General features: G+C 36.7%; 1 protein-coding gene across 1 annotated transcript in view; it reads left to right on the top strand.

Annotated features, from left to right (window-relative positions):
* Positions 1-571: 571 nt before the first annotated feature.
* CAB39L (calcium binding protein 39 like) overlaps positions 572-24,109 on the top strand; it is a 115,505-nt gene continuing 91,967 nt past the window's right edge. The window contains exons 1-2 of the mRNA XM_080799642.1: positions 572-634; positions 13,036-13,111. The gene's annotated coding sequence lies outside the window, so the exon portion shown is untranslated. The remainder of the gene's footprint in view (positions 635-13,035; positions 13,112-24,109) is intronic.

Here is a 24,109-nt window from a genome sequence, read left to right as displayed (position 1 = left end):
GGCTAAAAGGAAAAGGGAGGTTGCAAGGGCTGGGGTCCACGCAGCCGAGAGCTCCGCCGCGTTCCCAGGTCCTGGGCCGAAGGAGCTGTCAGGGGGCCACCCAAGGCCGTGCCTCCGCTCCACTAACCACTGCTTTTTCCACGCCGCCCGCCACACCTGAGGGCTGCGCCGGGCCCGTTCCGTTGGTAAGGCTGGGTTTCCCCGCGGGTCGGGCTCCTTTCCGACTCCACGCCACCGAGACCCCAAGGTCCCAGATGCCCCCAGGCCAGGAAGTACTTCACCATTTACCAAACCCCACCTCAGCAACAACTGTCCCGCCTCGCCTCAGGCGGGGAAGGAGGACCGCCCAATCCCCAACGCCCAGGCCTACCTAACGCTAATCCTAAATGGGAGGAGCTGGACACCCAGAGCTCCCACTACTTGGCCGAGAGCCCATTGGTTGGACACCCCACTGGGTACACGCCTCAGAGGCTCCGCGCGCGTATCCCCGGCAGCGCGGCGGCGCCCAATTGCGCCGCCTTCCGATTGGCTGTCAGAGCTCTCGGCTTGTCTCGCGCTCTCTGGCGGGGCCAATGGGGATACTCGCAGTCGAGAGGCCGGCATTGCAGGAGTGGTGGCGCAGCTGTTTCCTCTGGTAGGTGTTCTGCTGCCATCTTGTGTGTGGCTACGACTGGGCTTCTCGGCGGTTGAAAGCTTACTTTGTGGCTCCAGGTGTGGAGGGGTCCTGAGAGAGCAGTGGAGGAGAAGGGGGATCTGAGGGCAGACACCTGGTGCCTTCTCACTTACCTGAAAGGGAGAGGTTTTCTTGGTCTGAATCAGTCCTGTCTCGAGAGAGAGAGATGATGAATGGTGGTGGTGGGGATCCCAGGCTTTGGTTAGTTGGTCATTGTGGAGGGCTTGTTGGGGGCTCTGATGCCTTAACGCTGATTCCTTTGGTTCCAGAGAGTTACTCCCATAATCTTTGTGTCGGAAGATTGACCATCACCCCTCCTAAAGAGGTTGTCTGATGGACTGCATCATTCAGAAAGGAACAAGGCTGGTCATTAATGGAAGGGGAGAGAGGGAGATGCCTCACCACTATCCTCAGGTTAGAAAGAGACGTCTTCATGTTGTGTCGTTTGCGAGGGAGTGACTGCTAAAGTGTTGGCTCTTCTCGGCAGTTAACCCTCTGATTAAGGTCATCCTTTGATAATTGTGGGCATCTGGTTCTGCGTTCGGGCAGGTTTATTAATATGCAGCGAGCATTCCTGCAGTGGTTTTTAAAAAATCTACTAAGTGGTGGTCTTTTTAGAAACTGTAAGTGAAGGAAGACTTTTGGCAAATCTTTGTTTCCCTGGTTAGGATCTGTTGGAAGATTTCGGAATTTACATCTGCCTTGACTTGCTTGGTTGCTTCGTCAGGGGCAAGGGGAGGCGTGTGTAAGGGAAGGTATTTTTTGAGCTCTTTTTGAGGTAGGAGAAAGAAAGGAATTACTTCCTTTTCCTCCATTTCGGCTTTTGTTTTGAATCGAAGTAGACTGCACACATTCTTTCATTTGGGAGGAAAAATTATCGGATATGAAAACCTAGCCGATAAAAAACTAGTATTTTGTGGTTAGCTGTTTTGACATGCATTAGACGAAAACAAAAATACTGAAGTTTTCAGTTGGTTACCCAACTCAACCTAGTCAAGAGTACCATGTGTTTTGTGGCAGGAATATAAAAGAAACAGCAGTAACTGAATGATTAAAACTTAATTTTCTTTTAAAAATTTGCTTCTTAAATCATGAGTTTTATAAGGCCTACGTTGCAAGAGTTCAAGTGTCAGTAATTTAGTTGATGGTAATTTAGTTGATGGTAAGGTGCATGTAAAAGTAAGAGATCAGTGGCTAAGAAACAAAGAGCACATAAGAGCAGCTCAGTAAATGTTCGCTGAAACTTTTGCATAGCGTTCTCATGTAATAATGCCTGGCATGTGTTCAGAAGTATAATTGTTGAATGAATAAATAAAACAATTCGATAATTGGAAAGTGTGGATATACATTTCTTTTTCGCCTAACTGAAAAAGAATTTAACCTGCTTTCTAGAAAACTTGACTTTCATTTTCTTGAACTAAATTTATTGCTTCCAGTTTATACATACAAATAATGTTATGGCTAAGTTCATAATACTTTTTTGTGAGGTCTTTTTATGAAATCGTAATACAGAGAAATTTAGATAATGAAGGTGAGCCCTCAAGAAGTAATAATGCTCTATTGGCCATTTTTTCTTGAAAGTTTCCATAAATGAGTATCAAACTTGTCAGTGCCTTAGCTCTCTTCTGAAGAAAAAGATGTATTGTTTTTCTAGTTTATTTTTAACACAGCTTAAAGTAAAAATACTGCAACTTTAAGTTTACTATATTGCATAAATATGTTCTGTAATTTTAAGTAAGTAATTTTAAAATAATAGGTAAGTATGATATTTTTCTTTGAAGAATACAAATCTCTGAATTTTATAATATATAAGCTGAAGATCCTTAGAGATTTTTTAAAATATTACTTACGTATGAACAGTGTTAAATGACTTTAAGTAAAAATGATTTAACTTATATTGGTATGTTAAGGATTATTTTTCGTTGCAGTCTCATAATGTATACAAGTTTAGATTTTTTTCCCATTATCAATTGATGCATGCTGTTTAATTAGAAAACTTTTGATAACACCTTTGAAATGAATGTGGTATTTTGTGGCTGAATATAGATTAAAATCTACTTACCTTCATAAAAAAATCAATAAAAAATGCTCTCAACCTGTTTGCAGTTCTTGTATTTGATATAAAGATATAAATGATTTTATTAGTGAAGATTTTAGGGGATAAATTAAATAATGTGACTAAAAATAAAAAATGATTTAAAACCATGGAGATGAAAATTACCATTGCAGTTTGTGGTGTTTCGTTAATCAATGAAATTGATTGCCTGAGTCATGAGTATGTCTCTTATCTACAGAAAATGCTTGTGAGATAAACACGTGGGACATTCAGATTATTTCCCTTAAAGAGAAAATGTTTGAAGTATTATATATGTAGCTGTTTTTAAATGACAGAATTGAAACACTACAATTTTCCCCTTATGATGACTTCTCCCTTTGTAATAATCTCATTTGCTCTTGCCACTTAATTTTTGTGCAAATAAGTCCTGATTCTATGTCAAGTTCTGCTCTTTTAAGCACTTAACACTCATTTCTCACAGCCTTTGGGACCGTTAGATCTACTCAATTTGTATGCAACTCTATTTAAGTTTCCTATCATGATTGATGGTATAGGTACTTTCTGAATGGCTCTGATTTAAAACTTCAAATTCTTACCTCTCCCTGTGACCTAACTGTATAATCTGTAGCTTCAACCTCCAAAATGGCTTTGCTTCTCATTTTTCTACAGTCATTGCTGCTGCCTAATTTAGGCCCCCTTTTAATATTTTATGTATTATTGACAAATCCCCCACTTGTCAACTTGGAATTTGTACTAGTTAAGGTATAGGTTTGGCTACTGTGACAACCTAAAAAATAATTGTGCCCCCCCCAATCTTTTTTTAGATTTATTTATTTATTTTTAGAGTGAGAGAACACAAGCGGGAGGGTCAGAGGGAGAATAAGAAAAAATCCCAAGTAGAATCCATGCTGAGCGTGGAGATGCAGGGCTTGATCTCAAGACCCCAAGATCATGACCCAAGCTGAAACCAAGAGTTGGACTCTTAACCGACTGTGCCAACCAGGTGCTCCATGCCCCCCCAATTTTTTAATAAAATAAAAAATTTCTAAACTAAGTAAAAATTTGAGCTGATCAGGTAGCTTTGCTGCAAAAAGTTGTCAGAGGCCCCCAAGCTCCTACTAATTTGTTACTCTGCCACCTCATCATGCAGCTTCATGTTGTGGACCAAGATGGCTGCTTCACTTCCTGCCATTTTATACCTCGTGCTTAAGTTGAAGGCTAAAACGTATCAAGGTAGGAAGCACAGAATCTTGGCAAGGGATGGTAGAGTAGGATCTTATTCTCTACCTTAATTTTTTTTTAAATTATATTATCCCCCAAAATTAAGTAACAATTTCATTTCTGTGAGATTATTGTGAACTTTTGATGATTCTGTTGGGTTCCTACAGTTAGATTTTGGAGGAGTAGGGTGTGTAGCTTGTGACCCTCAAATGCTTTGATTGTGGCTTATATCATTTGCAGACCTAGGGACTACTTTGTACTTTCCTTTTCTCTTTCTAATGGTTCTCACTGCCCACAGTTACCTTTGAAAGTAATTGATGCCTAGCTTAACTTCTCTTCAGAGTATAGATAGGTTTAATTTAATCACAACCTTTTCTTGCCATATACTCAGATTCTTCATTTAAGCATATCTTATATTACTTTGTTTCTCACTGGCTGTGGCAAATAAAATAATTCCATGGAAGGCAAGACTCCTTCCTGAGTCATGAACAAGTTTGCATGCAATTGGTATTGGACGTATGTTTGCTCATTTGAAATATATTTCATATTACAAATAGGATAAAGAATTGGATGAAGAGGCCAGTGGTGGGCCTAGCTTGCTTTACATGTAAAGCAGTATCTATACCTTTGGGGAATGTTTTCATCTCTTACAAATCAACAAATAAGAAAGTCAGTACCCTGACAGAATATGAGCAAAGGACATGAGCTCATGATCACAAAAGAACAAACACAAATGGTTTACATGGAAAATATTTAACATGTAGTTAAAGAAATAAACATTTAAATAAGCAGTTTGTCAGAATGCATCAAGACAAAACTGTGCATACTCTCTGACCCTTCGTAAGGAAACTTCTATGGCAATGGAGATGGAGTCAACGCTTTATGATCACAGTATAATTTTTTACTTGGAAGTAATTGGAGATAAAAAAAAATAACCAATTGTAGAAGAATGGTTTTTATTATACATCTATCGTGATAGATAGATTTCAGCCTGTTAAAAAGGAATATTTCCAAAAGCTGTTTAGTGATAGAGGCTATTTAATGACAATGGAAAAAGGTCACCATTTTGTGTTAAATGAGAAAAAGTATAGAATAGTAATTGAAGAAATGAAATGAGATGCTATTATGCAACCTCTTAGAATGCCCCCTCATCCTCCAAGGAAAAAAGGGAGGAAAGAAGAAGAAAATAGCAAGGACTGGCCAGGATGCAAAGCAACAGGATTCAGATCTTGCTGGTGGGAATGCAAATACCACAGCCATTTGGAAACAGTTTGACAGTTTTTTATAAAATTAAGCATACCTTTTTTATGTGATTTAGCACTCCCACTGTGTTGACATTTACACAAAGTAAGAGAGCACCATTAGCTTCTCTTTCTTGCCAGCAATAGGCACCAATAATTTTATTTGTTTGGTTTTGTTTCAGCCATGACATGGGATATGTAATGGCATCTCACTATGGTTTTAATTTGCATATCCCCAAAGACTATTACATGCTTTTCTCATGAAAAGTGAAATGAAACCTATAATCACTTCTCTGCAGGTATTTATAGCAGCTGTATTTGTAATCACCAAAACCTGGAAACAACCCAGCTGTCTTTTAATTGGGGAATAGGTATTTAAAAACTGGGATCTGGGGCGCCTGGGTGGCTCAGTGGCTTAAAGCCTCTGCCTTCGGCTCAGGTCATGATCCCAGGGTCCTGGGATCGAGTCCCGCATCGGGCTCTCTGCTCAGCACGGAGCCTGCTTCCCCCTCTCTCTCTCTCTCTGTCTGCCTCTCTGCCTACTTGTGATCTCTGTCTATCATATAATAAATAAAATCTTAAAAAAAATAAAATGAAAACTGGGATCCATGCAATGTAGAACAAAACAAATCTCTTCCTAGTAGAATAGCATAAATACCTGAGAAAATGACCTATGTTAGAACTACATACAAAGTTGTTGTAAGGAAAAAATAAAAATGAGCCATAAATTACATTATATAGTGAAAACACACCAGAAAAAATATGACCATAAAGCTGATGAAAACGGTAATCTAAATATTTAAAAATAAGTGAAGGAGAAATTAAGGAAAAGATGACACCCTTGAAAGAACCACACAAATCAGAAATAAAAGGAGCTCAGAAATGAGATGACTAGGCTGTATGGGGATGTGAAGTGAGAGCTGACAGAATTCAAGGAGGAGGAGAATGAAAAATATTTTTATTTTTTTTTAAAGATCTTATTTATTTATTTGACAGAGATCACAAGTAGGCAGAGAGGCAGGTTGGGGGCGGGGGTGGGGTGGGGAGAAGCAGGCTCCCTGCTGAGCAGAGAGCCTGGTGTGGGGCTGGATCCCAGACTCTGGGATCATGACCGGAACCAAAGGCAGAGGCGTTAACCCACCGAGCCCCCCAGGCGCCCCTGAAAAATATTTTAAAATAATGATTAAGTGAGAAAGAAAACAAGAGTGACCATACATCCCAGAAAGCAGTAAGTGAAACAGAGAATAGAAAGGAGAAAATTGAAAAAAATCAAACATTTTAAAGGAGTAAAGAGAAAGTGACCAGATAGGCAAAGAGAGCTAAAATGTATTTATAAGGAATTGCCCAAATGTAAACCAAAGCACGATGATGCTGTTTACATAACATTTGCATGTACTTTATGCCGTTTGGTTGTATACTTGAATTTAAAATGGTTAAAATGGCAGATTTTATTTATTTTTTTAACCACAATAAAAAAATATAAACTGTAGTAATGGCACAAAGAACTATTAGAATTGAAGAGCACTTAACACTAATAATGTTTATGTATATTGAAAGGCATACTGTGAATCTGGGGAATTCAGCCCAGAACAGTTAACAGTTAAGATGTATTCTTGTAGAATTGTTAGATTTTAAAAATAAGGGGAAACAAAATTTTTTTCTTGCTTCCATGGAAACAAAGACAAAGTCCACTTGGGAAGAAAAATAAAATTGGATTAAAAAATTGGTTTTTAGCAGCAACATTTTATGGCAGATAAGGACAAAACATTTTTAAAAAATATCCAAGGAAATAAATATTTCATATCTCACAAAACTATCTTTCAAGATGTCAGGACATCAGCAAACATTTAAAAACATGAAACAATGTTGTTCCTATGAATCCTTCCTAAGAATATTCTAGCGAACAAATTTCAGACAACCAAGAAATGATTGGAGAACCTTCAACATCAGGTCAGGTGGTAAGCATTGACTATATTTTATGTAGGGCGAAGGCTTTAAAAGATGGGAATAATGGTGATAGACTGATAACGTGAATAGTCTGACAATGTAGAAATAATATAACCCACCAAAAAATGGGAGAGAAAGGGGAGAGTAAATAAAATAGTTTTTAAATAAATACATTTTAAAATAATTGCCTACTGGAATTAGGTGTGAGGAAAATATAAACACAGGAAGTATATACTTATATATATTTAGACATAAGTATATATACATGCTTAGATGTATAAAACACTGATAAAAATAATACAGTGATCAAAACCATAGATGGTGGGGAGAAGAAAGGGTAGAAGAAATTGATAATTTTGTTACTGCTCATAGCAGGGAACTAATAGTATCTTTAAAAGAGGGATGAGAATAATATAATGAGTATAATATATGAGTATATTATAATGTATATATTATATTATATATAGTATATATATAATATACTATATATAATATAATATATATTAATAATATAGTATAATATGAGTATAATATAAAGATATTACTACAGACTTATATAATGAGTATAATATATATAATTATATATATAATATATATAATATATACTTATATAATGAGTATAATATAAAGATATTACTACAGACTTAACCCCAAGAACAAAATACACAAAAGTTTCCTAAATACTAAATATGTTCTTTAAAAAGAGCAAACAGACCACACAATTTCTGTATGTATTTGTGTGTAAAGTACACAAAATGTGTAAAACATGAAAAGTTACCAATAACACCCTAAATATCAGATGTATTAGTAAATATATGGGCTCAACTTAATGAAAAAGATTTTCAGATTGCTGTATACAAAAGGTAGAGCTATAAAAATTAATTATAAAGGGAATTAATGAATGAACAATTTAAGGGAAAATCAAAATATATCAGATAAATGCAAATTTTTCAAACAGGTTTATCATTTTGATATCAGACAAGGCAGCATTTAGTTCAAGAAACATTAAAATAAAGGACATTTTATAAGCAAAGAGCTGTATTCAGAATGAGGATTTTTCAAAATGTCTATTTACTAAACAACACATCAACAGCTTTCATGAAGTAAAAACTCCAAGGGATGTGAGGAGAAATAGAAACCGACTAATGGAGGTCTTTAACACACCTCTCTCAAAATAAGTACCATTAAGTATATTATAAGGTAGATCCAGATTTATATCAAAGTTTGAGTCCAGTAATAGAGAATACATCTTTTTAAGTGCACAGGGGACAGTTAAAAAAATCTGTTCTAGGGGCATCCGGGTGCCTCAGTGAGTTAAAGCCTCCACCTTCAGCTCAGGTCATGATCTCAGGGTCCTAGGATTGAGCCCCACATTGGGCTCTCTGCTCAGCGGGGAGCCTGCTTCTCCCTCTCTCTGCCTGCATCTCTGTCTGCTTGTGATCTCTCTCTCTCTGTCAAATAAACAAATAAAATCTTTAAAAAAAAATCTGTTCTATATTAGACCATAAAGAACACCTCAGTTCTAAAAAATAAAAAGTCAAATTTTTGATCCCATGCAGTAAAGCTAGAAAATAATTTTTAAAATAAAAAATAACTAAAAAACCTGACTTCAGGTGTCCATAGGACTATGGTAACTGTCTAAATGCAGATCTTACCATACAGTCTTTGAAAAAAACCATACAGATCCATAAAGAGAGTAAATTAAACCACCACCATCCTTGCCTAACTAATATAATTTCAAATTATGGGTATGAGAGAAGTAAACACTGATATGCATAGAGTGAGCTCTGAAACCCATGCTAAAGTGGCAAGTAAGGTTGAGACTGTTAAAACAGGAGGGGAGCAGGACATAGAGTCAGTAGAATGCAAATAAAGTAACTCCAGAAAGTGAAAGCCCCACTCGAAGGAGGAAGATACTAAGACGTCGGAGACCTGTTAGATAGAAGGGACTTGAAAGTGCATGGGACCAAACAGCAGTCTGAGAAGGAGTACTGCTTTTGAGATAAGAGGATGACTTTGAAGGGACACCATTTACCTGGAGGCTTGGTGGTAAGAGGAAGAAAAGATGGTAGAAATCAGTGATCTTGCTGAAAAAAAATAGAAGATACATCAACCACTCTCACCCAAAAAGAAATCATTGATTTAAAAAACTGCATTGTATTAAACCAATAGAAGGTGCTGTTGAACAACAAAAAAAATCAAGTAATTTCTCCCACTCCCTCACTCCTGTCTATATGCTATTGTTATCTGGTTTAGGAAAATTAAAACACTTCAAAATAAGTAAATTCTGGTACACAACATTCATGTAAAATTACTATAAGTAGGGGCGCCTGAGTGGCTCAGTCAGTTTAAGGTCTGCCTTCAGCTCAAGTTGTGATTTCCTGGTCCTGGGATCAAGCCCCATGTCCTCCTGCTCAGCAGGGAGTCAGCTTTTTTCTTTCACTTTCTCTCTCTCTCCCTTTCCCTCTCCCTCTGCCCTTCCCCACTGCTTGTTCTATCTCACAAATGAATAAACAGAATCTTTAAAAAAAATTACTGTAAGTAGAAAACATAAGAGCCAAAATTCAACTACAGAGCTGAAGAAAACCACAGCATAATACTCCTACCTGAATTAAATATCCATGAACAAGCATTTGCAGAAATAAGGTCTCAAATACAAATTCAGAACCCCAAAATAAATGGACAACAAAAGGACGATATGAAAAGTAGATTTACTGAACTCAGGAAGTAAAATGAAAAAAAAAATCATCTTTCAAAATGAAGCTAACATCCAAGATACCTAAGGGAGAATAGATTTACTAAATGTAAGAGATATTGAGGAAAGACTTGAAGATGGCCAAAAGAATGGAAATTAAAGAAAGGTAAAAAGAGAAAAATTCAATGATACAGGTAATATGTAAAATAAAGTTCCTAAGAAGAGAAAAACAATAGCAGAGCTAATATTTAAACTTCAATCTATGAAAACATCCTGGAATTAACAGAAGACTCAAATCTACACTTCAGAAAGTCTCCTTGTGTAATGTAAAAATTGTTCTAGGGTGGTCCAGTCCAAGTCATATCTTAGTAAAACTATTGGAAATTGAAGATAATGAAAAATTCTGGGCTTCCAGGCAGAAGACAATAGGAATAAATTTCTCAACAGCAACATGCAAAACAGAACAACCATGGAACAGCATATTTAAAGTCTGTGAAATTGTAAGTCAAGGATTTTAGCACTATGACTCCATCCCAGAAAAAATTAAAACCATGATAAATTCCAATATACTAAAGAAATTTACATATTGAAAAGTGCTATGAGCAAAGCAAAAAGACAAATGACAAGGTAGGAAGAAATATTGGAACTTCTATCACAAAGGGCTAACCTCCTTAATGAAACTACCCTAGAAGTCAAAGCAAATGCCCATCAACCTAGCAGAAAATGGGCCAAAGATATGAGAGTTCGCAGAAAAAGAAATGCAGATGATAGACATATGAAAGATGTTTAACTTAAGTCATACAAAGAGAAATACAAATTAAAGTTATACTAAAAATTACAGCTGCACTCAAGCCTTTCTCACCAAAATCCAAAATTACATAATACTGCTCTGTGGTCTATGGGGAAAGAGGCGTCTTGATGAATTGCTGGTAGGGATACAAAAGCCCAAAGCTTGAGACAGAATTTGGTAGTATCCAAAAATATTAGATATGCATTAACGTTTTGAACCAGGCACCTAACTTCTAGGAGGCTGTTCTAAAGACACATTGACATAAAATATAAACTGGCATTTCTAAAAAATTACTCATAGCAGCAATACTTATGTTAGCACAAGCCTGACAAAGACCTAAATGCTCATTAATAGGGGACTAGGCAACTAAACTACATCCAGCAATGGAATAATCTCCATTCCCCTTCCAAGTCACTCTTGCCCCCAGAAATCATTAAAGAAAATGTGGAAAATCTGCATGTACCAACAACATTGAATGATCTGCAGAATATATTATGGAACTGGGAAAAAAACCAAAAGCATGGAATAATATATATAGTAATCTATAGGTAGAAGGAGGGAATGGGAAATGTGCCGACAATGAAGAGATTTTTCTTATAGTTTATTTATATAGTTTGATCTTTGATTCATGTATGTTTACATATTCAAAAGTTAGGGGCACCTGGGTGGTCTCAGTAGGTTAAGCCTCTGCCTTCCGCTCAGGTCATGATCTCAGGGTCCTGGGATTGATCTCTGCATCGGGCTCTCTGCTTAGCGGGGAGCCTGCTTCCCCCCTCTCTCTGCCTGCCTCTCTGCCTACTTGTGATCTCTCTCTCTCTGTCAAATAAATAAATAAAATCTTTTTTAAAACTCCAAAAAATAAAAGCTAAATTTAAAAAGTAGAACAAAAAGAAAAACTAAAAAGGAATGGAAACAAGTTTACATAACTATATAGCATTTTGGTGTCATAACGATACAAGAAAAGGAACACTTTCTTGTAATTCTAGAACCTAGATTTGGGACTGCATTTTCTTAGCAGGGTGTTCAACAGTATGATGTTATGTTGCTATTTTTAAAGTATTTTATGTATATTGTTGGGAAAAATAGATGTTGCAAAATGTCAGTAATTGAACAAAACCACAGAGGTTCATCAAGGCTGTAAATTAGGAAAATGCAATCTGGAAAGTTCTTTGACAGACTGAGCAAAGTGGAAGTGAAGTACAAAAATACACAGGACAGCTCCATAACAGTACCTGTTATACGGCACTAAGTCAGGCACTAGGTGTATCATTTGACTCTTGCAGATACTCTGAGACTCTGATATTTTATTCTTAAGAGGTACAGAGAGGTTAAGTAATTTGCTTCAGATTAGACAGTTACTGAGTGGGAGGTTGAGATTTAAACCCAGATCTATGTGATTCCAGAGCCTGTGCTTTTTCTACTACACTATTGCAGGATATACACCAAATATTGAGAAGAAAGAACATCAGGAGCTAAATGTTCTATTTAAAGCAGTAGTTGCGGGCGCCTGGGTGGCTCAGTGGGTTAAAGCCTCTGCCTTCGGCTCAGGTCATGATCTCAGGGTCCTGGGATCGAGGCCCGCATCAGGCTCTCTGCTCAGTGGGGAGCCTGCTTCCTCCTCTCTCTCTGCCTGCTTCTCTGCCTACTTGTGATCTCTGTCTGTCAAATAAATAAATAAAATCTTAAAAAAAAAAAAAAATAAAGCAGTAGTTGCTGCTCAGAATATACACAACTATGCAGACCCTAAGTCAGTGTTTTATATTTTCTTCATGCAAGAGCAATGCACTGAAGGAGAAAAGTGTAAGTTTTCTATTTCTGACGGGAAAATGTAAGCACACATACACAAATGTCCTTACATTGATGTTGGAGATACAAATTTTGTAAAAGTTGCCATTGATGACTTAGTGAAAGACACAAACTGAAAGTATGGCAAAGCAGAAAAGAAAAAAATCTGGTAGGCATGGGTTTTCATGGTGCTGTGAAAAGCAAAGAAACACCTTTCAAAACTTCCCTTTATGATACTTAAAAGCTCTTCTAAGCTTTGCACAGCCTTTTTATAAAAATTGGCCTTTAAGATATGACTTTAAATAACTTATGTTTCCGCCTGTGGAAGATGAGGGCTGATGGAGATTTTGGGGATGGTAGGGCTCCCCTCACCCAAGCCACCCCTTCACACTACTACTGGTTTCCCCAATGATAAAATGTTTTCATTCAGTTCAACACAACTTTGGAAAAATTCTGGCACTTGAAGTAATTGGAGTAGAGGGATTTCCCTGGTTTAATTTGGCTTATCTATATATGATAATGATGGAAATTTAATTTGTAATTCTATGTACCTGAGAACAGTAAGAAAATATATTGGATTTGTTATAAGAATTTAAAAATTAATTTTGAAGCTTTTCTTTTTGTCAGAAGCTGTGTTGATCAGTGACTTTGGTGAAGGCTAAGAAAGTTGAAACAAATTTGCAGATGATATACAACTTCTAAGGTAAGCTGATATAACAACTCCATCAAGAATATAAATGTTCTTGGCAGACTCATAGATTACACTAACACACTAAAATAAAATTATCAGGAATAATTATAATATCCTGATTTAAATTTCATAAAGAAATTACAGAAATATTAAATAGACTTCTATTTCTGATAGTATGAAAGACAAGAGTTCTTGAATCCCTCCCTCCACCAAATACCTAAAACACTAGATTCAGTTTATTTATTTATTTTTTTATTTATTTGACAGAGAGAGAGATCACAAGTAGGCAGAGAGGCAGGCAGAGAGAGAGAGGGAAGCAGGCTCCCTGCTGAGCAGAGAGCCTGATGCAGGGCTTGATCCCAGAACCCTGAGATCATGACGTGAGACGAAGGCAGAGGCTTAACCCACTGAGCCACCCAGGTGCCCTTAGATTCACTATTTTAAAAACCTAATTGATGAACCCATAAAAAAATAAAGGAAAATTGCAGGGAGGTCTACTTGGCTTTCTGCTGACATAGAAACTTGTGAAGGGAGAGGGATGGGGACTGAGAAAATTCCTTGGGTTCTCCAAAGGGTAGGGAGCCTTATCAGAGACCATCTTGGAGAGGCAGACAGCTCTGGGTGGTGTTAAAATCTGTCTTATTGGGGTACATGGCTGGCTCAGTCAGAAGAGCATGCAACTCTTAATCTCGGGGTTGTGAGTTCAAGCTCTGCATTGGGGGTATAGATTGCTAAAAAAAATAAGTAAACTTAACAAAAATAAAGTAAAATCTTTCCTGCTAATTCCTAGTTACCAGCTCACATTCACTTGGATTTGAGGCCTTTATTTATACTATTTTCCTGATCCCTGAATACCTATTTTCACAGTCTCCCACAAATGGAGAATTTTGATTTAGAATAGACCTGGATCTCTAACACTTTTCGGTACTTGGCAGAATCAATTAAAAATCCTCCGTGGGGGGAGTTACCAACCCAGTTGTCAAAGTATCATCATTAAAATTCTAACAAATAGACTCTTACTCATTTTTTAAAAATCACAGAACATGGTTTGTCTCCCTTTCTGATTTCCCTCTCTGATTTCTTCCTGTTCAGTGAAGGGAGGGGGTGGGGGGATGGGGTAATAGTGTGGTGGGTATTAAGGAGGGCACATGTAGTGATGAGCACTGGTGTTATATGCAACTAATGAATCACTGAACACTATATCAGAAACTTATGATGTACTATATGCTGGCTAATTGAACATACTGATTAAAACAATTTTTTAAAAAAAGTCAATGAAAATACAAAAAAAATTTTAAAATCACAGACTATACCAAGGGGGAAAAATCAAAATGTTATGAACAAAGAGCAGAAACCATAAACAACTAAAACAGATCTACAGAGACTTCTGCTATCAGAAATATCCAATACATAAAATAAATACTTAATGTTTAATAAATAAAATATAAAGAGTAATAGAACTTAAAAGTGACAAAGCACATTAAAATAAGAACTAATTAGAATATCAGAAATGAAAATTGTAATAACAGAACTTAAAGATTAACTTATGCCAGAACATGAGGCACAGTTAAAAAGAAACTTCATAGAAGACCATCCATAGAGAAAAAAGTTATTGAAAATAAAAAACTGTGAGATGATCTAATCAAGAGTTCCAAAACAAAAAATACCCAACATGAAATAGGAATGAGGCAATATTTGTAGTTGCCTTTAAAGTTTTTCCAGAATTGATAAAAGACACAGTTGTCAGATTTAAGGAACTCAGTGAATCCCAGTCAGGGTAAATAAAGAGAAATACATCTTACTGTTGTCCAGGTGTAGAATGCCAAGCATAGAGAGACCAGTAGGTCACAACCCACACTTTAAAAAATACTGTTCTAGGGGCACCTGGGTGGCTCAGTGGGTTAAAGCCTCTGCCTTCGGCTCAGGTCATGATCCCAGGGTCCTGGGATCGAGCCCCGCATCGGGCTCTCTGCTCAGCGGGGGGCCTGCTTCCTCCTCTCTCTCTCTCTGCCTGCCTCTCTGCCTACTTGTGATCTCTCTCTGTCAAATAAATAAATAAAATCTTAAAAAAAAATTAAAAAATAAAAATAAAAAATACCCTTCTAAATGGTATACTTCAAGAAGGAAAATGGTCCTAAAAGGAAGGTATGAAATAAAAGAAGAAATAGAAAATAAATAAAACATGAGTAAAGCTAAGCCAACATTGGTGGAAGAAAACAGTAATAATAATATAGTTGCTCCCCCCCTTTATTAAAAGATTTTTATTTTTAGTAATCTCTGTGCCCAGGATGGGGCTCAAACTCATAACACCATGATCAAGAGTTTCACGCTCCACTGACTGAGCCAGCCAGGCACCCCTATAGTAGTGACCTCTTATCTGTGGTTTCACTTACCCTTGTTCAGCCACAGTCCAAAAGCAGATTGTCCTCCTCCTGATGTATCATCAGAAGATCATTAGTGGCATAATAACTATATCACAGTACCTATATCATTCACCTTACTTCGTCTGATCATGTAGGCATTTTATTATCTCACATCATTGCAAGAAGAGACGTGAATATGGCACAATAATATATTTTGAGAGATAAAGGCATCACACTCACATAACTTTTAATATAATATATTGTTATAATTATTCTATTTCATTGGTTATTAATCTCTTACTGTTCCTAATATATAAATTAAACCTTATCATATGTAGGTATGTATGAATAGAAAAAATATAGGACATTGACCACTGAACAGCATGGGTTTAAACTGCAGGTTTTGTACAGTACAGTAAATGTGTTTTCTCTAACTTATGATTTTCTTAGTAGCATTTTTTCTAGCTCACTTTATACAGTATACAGAATACAGTATATAACACCTATAATATATAAAATATGTGTTAACCGACTCTTCATGTTATCAGTAAGGCTTCCAGTCAATAATAGGGAAGGGAAGTTTTTGGCAAGTCCAAAGTTACACATGGATTTTCAACTGCATTCTCCAAGCCCCGTTGTTGTTCAAGGGTGTGTGTGTGTGTGTGTGTGTGTGTGTGTGTGTGTATGAGCTCTCTCTATATGTAATATATATGGTACATATATATAGGGTCCAGTACTATCTGTGGCTTTAGGCCTCTACTGGGGGTCTTGGAACATATCCCCCACAGGTAACCGGGCACTACTGTAATGTCTAATTTGTTGTTAACAAGCAAGGCAGAACTACAATATTGTATTGGCCCACTGTGCCATGTAAATCAGGGATTGATTGGAATTTCCGTATTCTAAGGTCCATGTGCTATGTGAACCAAAGGTAGAAACATTTCAAATGTAACCAATGGAAGAAGACAAATAAGAGTGGGTTTTTTTTTAAGATTTTATTTTTAAGTAATCTCTACACCCAACATTGGGCTTGAATTTACAATCCCAAGATCAAGGGTCACATGCTCTACCAACAGAGCCAGCCAGGCACTCTTAGAGTGTTTCTTTTTTAAACCAGAGAAGGAAAACAATGAAATGAGGGAAAAGAAAAAGCAAAATGAACAGAAGACAAGAAGTAAGTACTCATTTTTTTGTCTTCTTTTACTCAGCCTAGTATTTTGAGATTCATCTATGTTGTTGAATGTATCACAGTTTATTCCTTTTTATTGCTGAGTAATATGTCATTTTATGGATATACCACAATTCACTTATTTATTCATTCACGTATGGATGGAAACGGGCTGTTTCCAATTTTAAGCTACTACAGATAAAGATACCATGAATATTCATGTACAAGTCTTTATATGGACATATGCTGTCTTTTTTCTTTCTTAAGATTTTATTTTTTATTTTTTCAACAGAGAGAGATCACAGGTAGGCAGAGAGGCAGACAGAGAGAGAGAGGAGGAAGCAGGCTCCCTGCCAAGGAGAGAGCCCGATGCGGGGCTTGATCCCAGGACCCTGGGATCATGACCTGAGCCAAAGGCAGAGGCTTTAATCCTCTGAGCCACCCAGGGGCCCCTGCTGTCTTTTTTCTTGATAAATACATAGGAGTGAAATAGTTGCATCATGTGGTAGGTGGGTGTTGTACATTTTAAGAAGCTGCCAGGTTTTTCCAAAGTGGTTATCAACAGGAAGATGAATAACCAAGTTATGGTATATCCCTCCTGACAAAGAGGAGGAATCTCAGAACAATTATAATACATACAAGAAGCCAGACAAAAAAGAATATACAGTATTTGATCCCACTTATTAAAAATTCTCGAAAATTTAACTTATAGTGGCAGAACGAATATCAAATGTGGATGCACCAGGGGATTCTATGAAAACGGAGGGAATAGATGTGACCATCTAAATATTGAACAGCAGGATTTATTAGTTAGGATTAAACTATTTAATGACATCAGGCAAAGATAGCCTCGGGCAGCCATCTCTATACTAACCTTACTATATAGCAGAAATACCAGGTACCAGACAACTCTCCTAGAGTGTACTTGAATCGGCCTTGCCAAATTTAACCTTTTCCTCTCAGTGTATGTTTGAGTGGCTAACCAGTGTCTCCTCTGAATGATGCATTCATCTTTTATATATATATATATTTTAAGATTTTATTTATTTATTTGACAGACAGGACACAAGTAGGCAGAGAGGCAGGCAGAGGGAGAGGGAGAAACAGGTTCTCTGCTGAGCAGAGAGCCCAATGCAGGGCTCGATCCCAGAACCCTGGGATCATGACCTGAGCTGAAGGCAGCCGCCTAACTGACTGAGCCACCCAAGAGCCCCGCATTCATCTTTTAAAATAGATATGTTAACAGTTTCAGTTAGGCTATAACCAAGTAATGCAGCCCTAGAAGCCATTTTATCTCTTTAGGTAATGTTATACATTTCTGTGGTAAATGTTACAGTTAAATTTATAGTATTCAGATTACTTATAGTATTTCACATTATTTGAGTTACCTTACTCTCTTCTCCCCCTTTCTCTTGGTACCATGAAAAATCCTATCTTTTCTTTTTAAAAAAATATTATTTATTTATTTGAGAGAGAGAACGAGAGTGAGCACAAGCAGGTAGAAGAGCAGAGGGAGAGGGAGAAGCAGGCTCTCCACTGAGCAGGGAGCCCGACGTGGGGCTCGATCCCAGGACCCTGGTATCATGACCCGAGCTGACAGCAGATGCTTAACCAACCGAGCCACCCAGGCGTCCTGAAAAATCCTATCTTATTTCACATCGGTTAGCAGCATGTGAGATAGGACATGTCTAGTTTACTACAAATTTCTAATTCTGTAACTAAATTTAAATTAATATCGTAGGGGAGTCTGGATGGCTCACTCTGTCAAGTGTCTGACTCTTGATTTTAGCTCAGGTCTTGATCTCAGGGTTGTGAGTTCAAGCCCCATGTTAGTCTCCATGCTGGGTGTGGAGCCTACTTAAAAAAAATTAATATCATAGATGTAAATAAACTGTGGTCCAATTAAAAAGAAAATAAGCATTCCAGTTACTAGCATATTTATCGACTTTGTGGGCAACTAGTAGCTTTCTCAGCTTTAGAGTTAAAAAACACTAAGAGTGTTTTGTAGTTTAACAATTGCATAAGATTTTTTTGTACAAATGAATGTTAATAAAACCAAAAATGAAAGAAACGAGATTAGGAGAAATATTTGAGCTAAATGACAAAGATTAACATTTATAAGAAATTTAAAGAACTTGTTAAATTTTATAACAGAAATCTCAGTATCCTGGTAGGTAAATGAAATACCAGTGTGAATTTAAATTTCTCATAAGAAGAAATTCAAAAACAAACACAGAGGGGAATGTCCAGTCTCACAAGCCATCAAACACATGCAAATTAAAACAGAGAACATTTTATATCTCTCTAAATAAGCAGGGATTCAGAAAGGTAGTTGGAGATGGTGAGGTTTATGTGAATCTCACAGTGTACTCATGCCAGCAGCATTTTTAATTAGCATAATACTTTCCTAAATCACTTATATATACCAAGATACTCAAATTGTATATTTTAATTTAGTAGAACTATATGTGAGACTTTGTCCTGAGAAAATAAACCGAATAAGGAGGGGGAAAATGCAAGAAGAATTTTTGACAGGATTGATCATAAGAGCCTAAATGTCAGCATTGGTGGGTAAATTACTGTACGTTAATACTGTGGTGTTACAAAGGATAATTTTCCCCAAAATATCTGTATAGAAACATGATTAATGTTTTATATCATTAGCAAAACAAGGTAGCGAAATTTTATACTGCTACTACAGTTATGTGAAATGTATGTATATATATGATAAAGTTTTAGGAAGTATTCTAAAAAAAAAAACCAGCTTTTGTGTTAACAGGTTGAGATTTTGTGTGTTATTGTCCCTAAATTTTTTTTAATTTTTATTTTATCTTTTAAATATAGACAGATTTATTTATTTATTTATTTATTTATTTGTCAGAGAGAGAGAGAGCGAGCATGAGTAGGGAGGAGGGGCAGAGGCAGAGGGAGAAGCAGGCTCCATCCGAGGACCCTGAGATCATGACCTGAGCTGAAGGCAGATGCTTAATCAACTGAGCCACCCAGGCGTCCCTGTCCCTAAATTTTTAAAAATGAATTTTCAGTGGGAAAAAATACAACTTAAAAGAATTAAGTGAATGAATACTTACTGACTTAAAACTATGGGTTATATAATTTTCTTAGACTTAATTGAAGTCCCGAGTTAAATTAATTCTCAGATATTTAAGAATTTTAAAATAAAATCACATTTTACTTTGCCTGTTCTAGGTTTCTATCACTAGTATATAGAAATGTCATTGATTTGATTGGAATAGTTGCTTTATTTTGTTAATTTGACTTATCATCAAGCCACATGAGATCATTTACCTTAATTTGGTTAAGTGCTTGTCTAGTTAGAGAGCTAGACGTCGTCTCTTCAGGGTTTTTGAATATTTTTTATCTCAGTTATTAGAACTATGTGTTGTAAATGTCTTTCATGTTTTTGTATCACAGAAACCATGTTAATGTAATGCAGATCATAACTTAGTTCTTCTCATGGGAGGTTGGGGTTGACTCAGACATGAATCTATCATTTTCACATAGATAACTTGGGTCCAGAAAACTGAATGTGTATGTGAGCTATAGTTTAAAGGGCTGTGAGACAGAATGAAACTTATGTGTATAGACAGTTTAACCACATAAGTTATTCTGTTATTCTCGGTACAGAAAGTTTCAAAGGGAAGTTTGACAAGTTATCTTTAGGGGCTTGAATTCTAAAAATGCTTTGTTTGTTTGTTTGTTTTTAAACTGACATATAACATAAGGTGTATAATGATTCGATGTTTGTATATTTTACAAAATCATCACCATAGTAAGTCTAGTTAACATCCATCACCACAGATAGTTACAAAAATTTTTTCCTTGTTTTTTTTGGCTTATAAGATTTATGTAAGATGTAAAAATCTTAAAAGATTTTTAACAACTTCCAAATATGCAATACAGAGTTAACTATAGTTGCCATGCTGTATATTGTATCCTCATGAATTATTTTATAACTAGATGCTTGTACTTTTGAGTCTCCTCACCCATTTTGTGCTCCCCCCATCCCCTGCTTCTGGCAACCACCAATCTGTTCTCTTAACTGTGAGCTTGGTTTTGTTTTATTTTTTTTTTTAATTCCACGTATAAGTGAGATTGTATGGTATTTGTCTTTCTTTGCCCGACTTATGTCACTTAGCCTAATGCCCTCAAGTTCCACCCATGTTGTTGCAAATGGCAACACTTCGTTCTTTTTTATGAATAGTATCCCATTACTATATATAGATAGATATGTAGATATACATATAGATCACATCTTCCTTATTCATTCTTCCATCGATGGGCACTTAGGTTGTTTCTCTATCTTGGCTATGTAAATAATGCCATGAAAAACATGGGGTTGCATTTTTTTTCAAATTGGTGTTTTCATTCCCTTTTATAAATACCCAGAAGTGGAATTGCTGTATCATATGGTAGTTCTATTTAAACTCTTTTAAAGAAATGTCTGTACTGTTTTGCATAGTGGCTGCACCAATTTATATTCCTACTGACAGTGCCTAAAGGTTTCCATTTCTCTACATTCTTGCCAACAGTTATTTCTTGTGATGATAGCCGTTCTAAAAGATGTGAGGTGATATCTCTTTGTGGTTTTGATTTGCATTTTCCTGATGATTAATGATGTGGAGTCTCTTCAGATGTGTCTGTTGGCTATCTGTATGTCTTTTCTTTATTTTTAAGATTTAATTATTGAGAGAGAAAGAGTGAGTGAGTAGGGGAAGGAGCAGAGGGGGAGAGATAAGCAGATTCCATGCTGAGTGCAGAGTCTGACACAGGGCTCAATCCCAAAATCATGACCCGAGCCGAAATCAAGAGTTGGATGCTTAACTAGCTGAGCCAATACATCCCCTGTATGTCTTCTTTTGAAGACATACATCCCCTGTATGTCTTCTTTTGAAAAATATCTATTCAGATCCTCTGTCCTTTTTTAAAAAATAGGCTCTACACCCAAAATGGAGCCCAACACGGGCTTGAACTCACAACTCCAGGATCAAGACCTGAGCTGAGATCAAGAGTCGGATGCTTAACTAACTGAACCACCCAGGGGTCCCTTTTCATTTTTTAATTGGATTGTTTATTTCTTTGCTATTGAGTTGAATGAATTCTTTATGTATTTTTTTTTCTTTATGTATTTTGGATTTAACCCCTTGTCAGATATAAAAAGTTTTTAAAATTATAGCTAAGAAGGGCTTAGGATATTCGAAGAAAAAATAGAACTTTTTAAAAAAAGATGTTATCTATTTGAGAGAGAGAGAGTGAGACAGAGAGAGGGTACAAGTGGGGAAGGGGGAGAAACAGGCTCCCCGTTGACAGGGAGCCCAACTCGGGACTTGATCCCAGGACCCCGGATCATAACCTGAGCCGAAGGCAGACACTTAACCAACTGAGCCACCCAGGTGCCCCCCAAAATAGAACTTTTTAATGGAGAAACATGTCTCTTTGAGAACACTGAATATTCAATAAAAGAATTAAGTGATGGCCCTAAATGACCTTTATTCTTGCCTTAACATACCACCACTGTAATTTGCATTAACAGTATATTGTAGACTTCTGAATTATGCTTTTGAAATAGAAAATCAGAAAGTGTTATGAGTTTAATTGTAAGTATATCCATAATTATATTTTTTCGTAATTTTTTTCCTTCTATCATTTTTACACTCTGCTAAGTAATTTAGAACTAGAGCTACGGATCACATTCTTAACTCGAAATTGGCTTTCTTATGATACTGGCATTGCACTAAATTTATGACTTAATTTAACAGTAATTACTCCCATCTTTAATTTATACCATGCTGCCTTTCTAGGTGTTCTGACTGTCAGAGGCTTAAGGTGGGAGAAACTGATGCAAGAAGCTATGGATTGTTGGCCAAAGGAGTGATAGCAAGACACTGCAGTTTAGATAAAGAGAAATATTGAAAACTGAACTAGGGACTGATGTCCAGAACTAAGTAGGTGATGGCATGTGGCACGTGATCAGTAATGCTTCACCTTAAACACATGGGAGAAAGAGAATGAATAGTTGGGGAGAAGAGTGGTCTTTAGGGCCAAATCACCATATAATCTATATTAAGAAAATTATCAGAAATGGGCACAAAGACTTGCTTAAAGGATATGTGTCGCATTATTAATGATAGAGAAAAAGGAAGCAATCTAAATCACCTATCATAGTAGCTTTATTAAATATGGTACATTTCTTTAGTTGGAACGGTGTGCAGACTTCATAATGAGAGGCAGAATGAAGTAATGGGGAGATTTATTTTAACAGGACTGTTTTCTGGGTAGAATTGTGTCTTACAACATTCAGGAGAATTGATAATGTAGTTGAAACTACCTAGCATGGTACCTGGGACATAAAAAGCACTTGAGAAATGTTCGTTACTTTGGGATGTTGGGTAAGAACTCAAGAATTGGATTTATTATCAAGTGCATCTCAAGGGACTTAAAAAAGGAAAAGACTTGGAGAATGGTGGCCCAGGCAGCCTCAGTCTTGGACTTACTGGATAAGGATACATAGCCCTTCAGATAACTGGAGGCCCTTTGTATTTTAGCCAGTTGGAGGGGAGGGGTGACAGAGGAAGTATGAGGAAAGAAGAAAGAGAATTGAGCACTAAATTTTGCACATTACCTTGTGGATGCCGGCATATCCAAATATCAACATAGTGCATGTATTTCGCAATTTAAGACAATTTGCAAAATCTTCTGTTGGTTGTATAAACTGGTAATATTCATGACACCGTGTGTATTTCATTATGTGACTATCAATAAATACTGTTTATTGTTATTTGGGTTTGTTTTTTAACTCTATATATTTATTTGGCATTTAATAATTTATGGCTTATTTAATATTATCACCTGCTTATATCCGAAAAGTTACAAGGAACACTTTAAAATATTCTCCTCCTGTATTTATCAATAGAAATACTCTGGAGAGGAAAAATTTGTGAAAAATGATTTTTTCCATGAAATATTCAAGGCTCTTTTTTCCCCTTAATTGAATCAAGGATCTTGCTATTTTATAGAAACACCATTTGCATCTAATTTACTAAGTAGCTAAGAAAGAAAATAAAATTTTTTGAAAGAAAATAAATTTTAAGAAATGAGAGAAAATAGGTGTTGGGCCACACACTCTGAGCAGGTCTTGTTCCTGGGGCTGGGCCAGGTCTTGTAGCCCCAGGGCTTTTCTCTTCCTCTCCACCCCTACCACCAACCCCACCCCCCACCCCCTACCCCGACCCAGCAGACACTGGTGGTGGCGCAACAGCACTCCTGAAACTTTACCCATTTCTCAATGTGAAATGGAACCTTTGAAACTCAGGTGTGGCATCAACAAAGTCAAATATGGCAGCACCAGTCAGGAATACCTGTATACTCTTCCTAACTAAACACAGAAGAAGACAGAGGAGATGTGGCCACAAGAACAGACCCAAGTGCTATGAAGAAAGAAAAGTATATCAGAAAAATGAG

Source organism: Martes martes (assembly GCF_963455335.1).
Source record: "Martes martes genome assembly, chromosome: 3".
NCBI classification, from domain to species: Eukaryota; Metazoa; Chordata; class Mammalia; order Carnivora; family Mustelidae; genus Martes; species Martes martes.
This window is presented reverse-complemented; position numbering and strand designations above follow the sequence as displayed.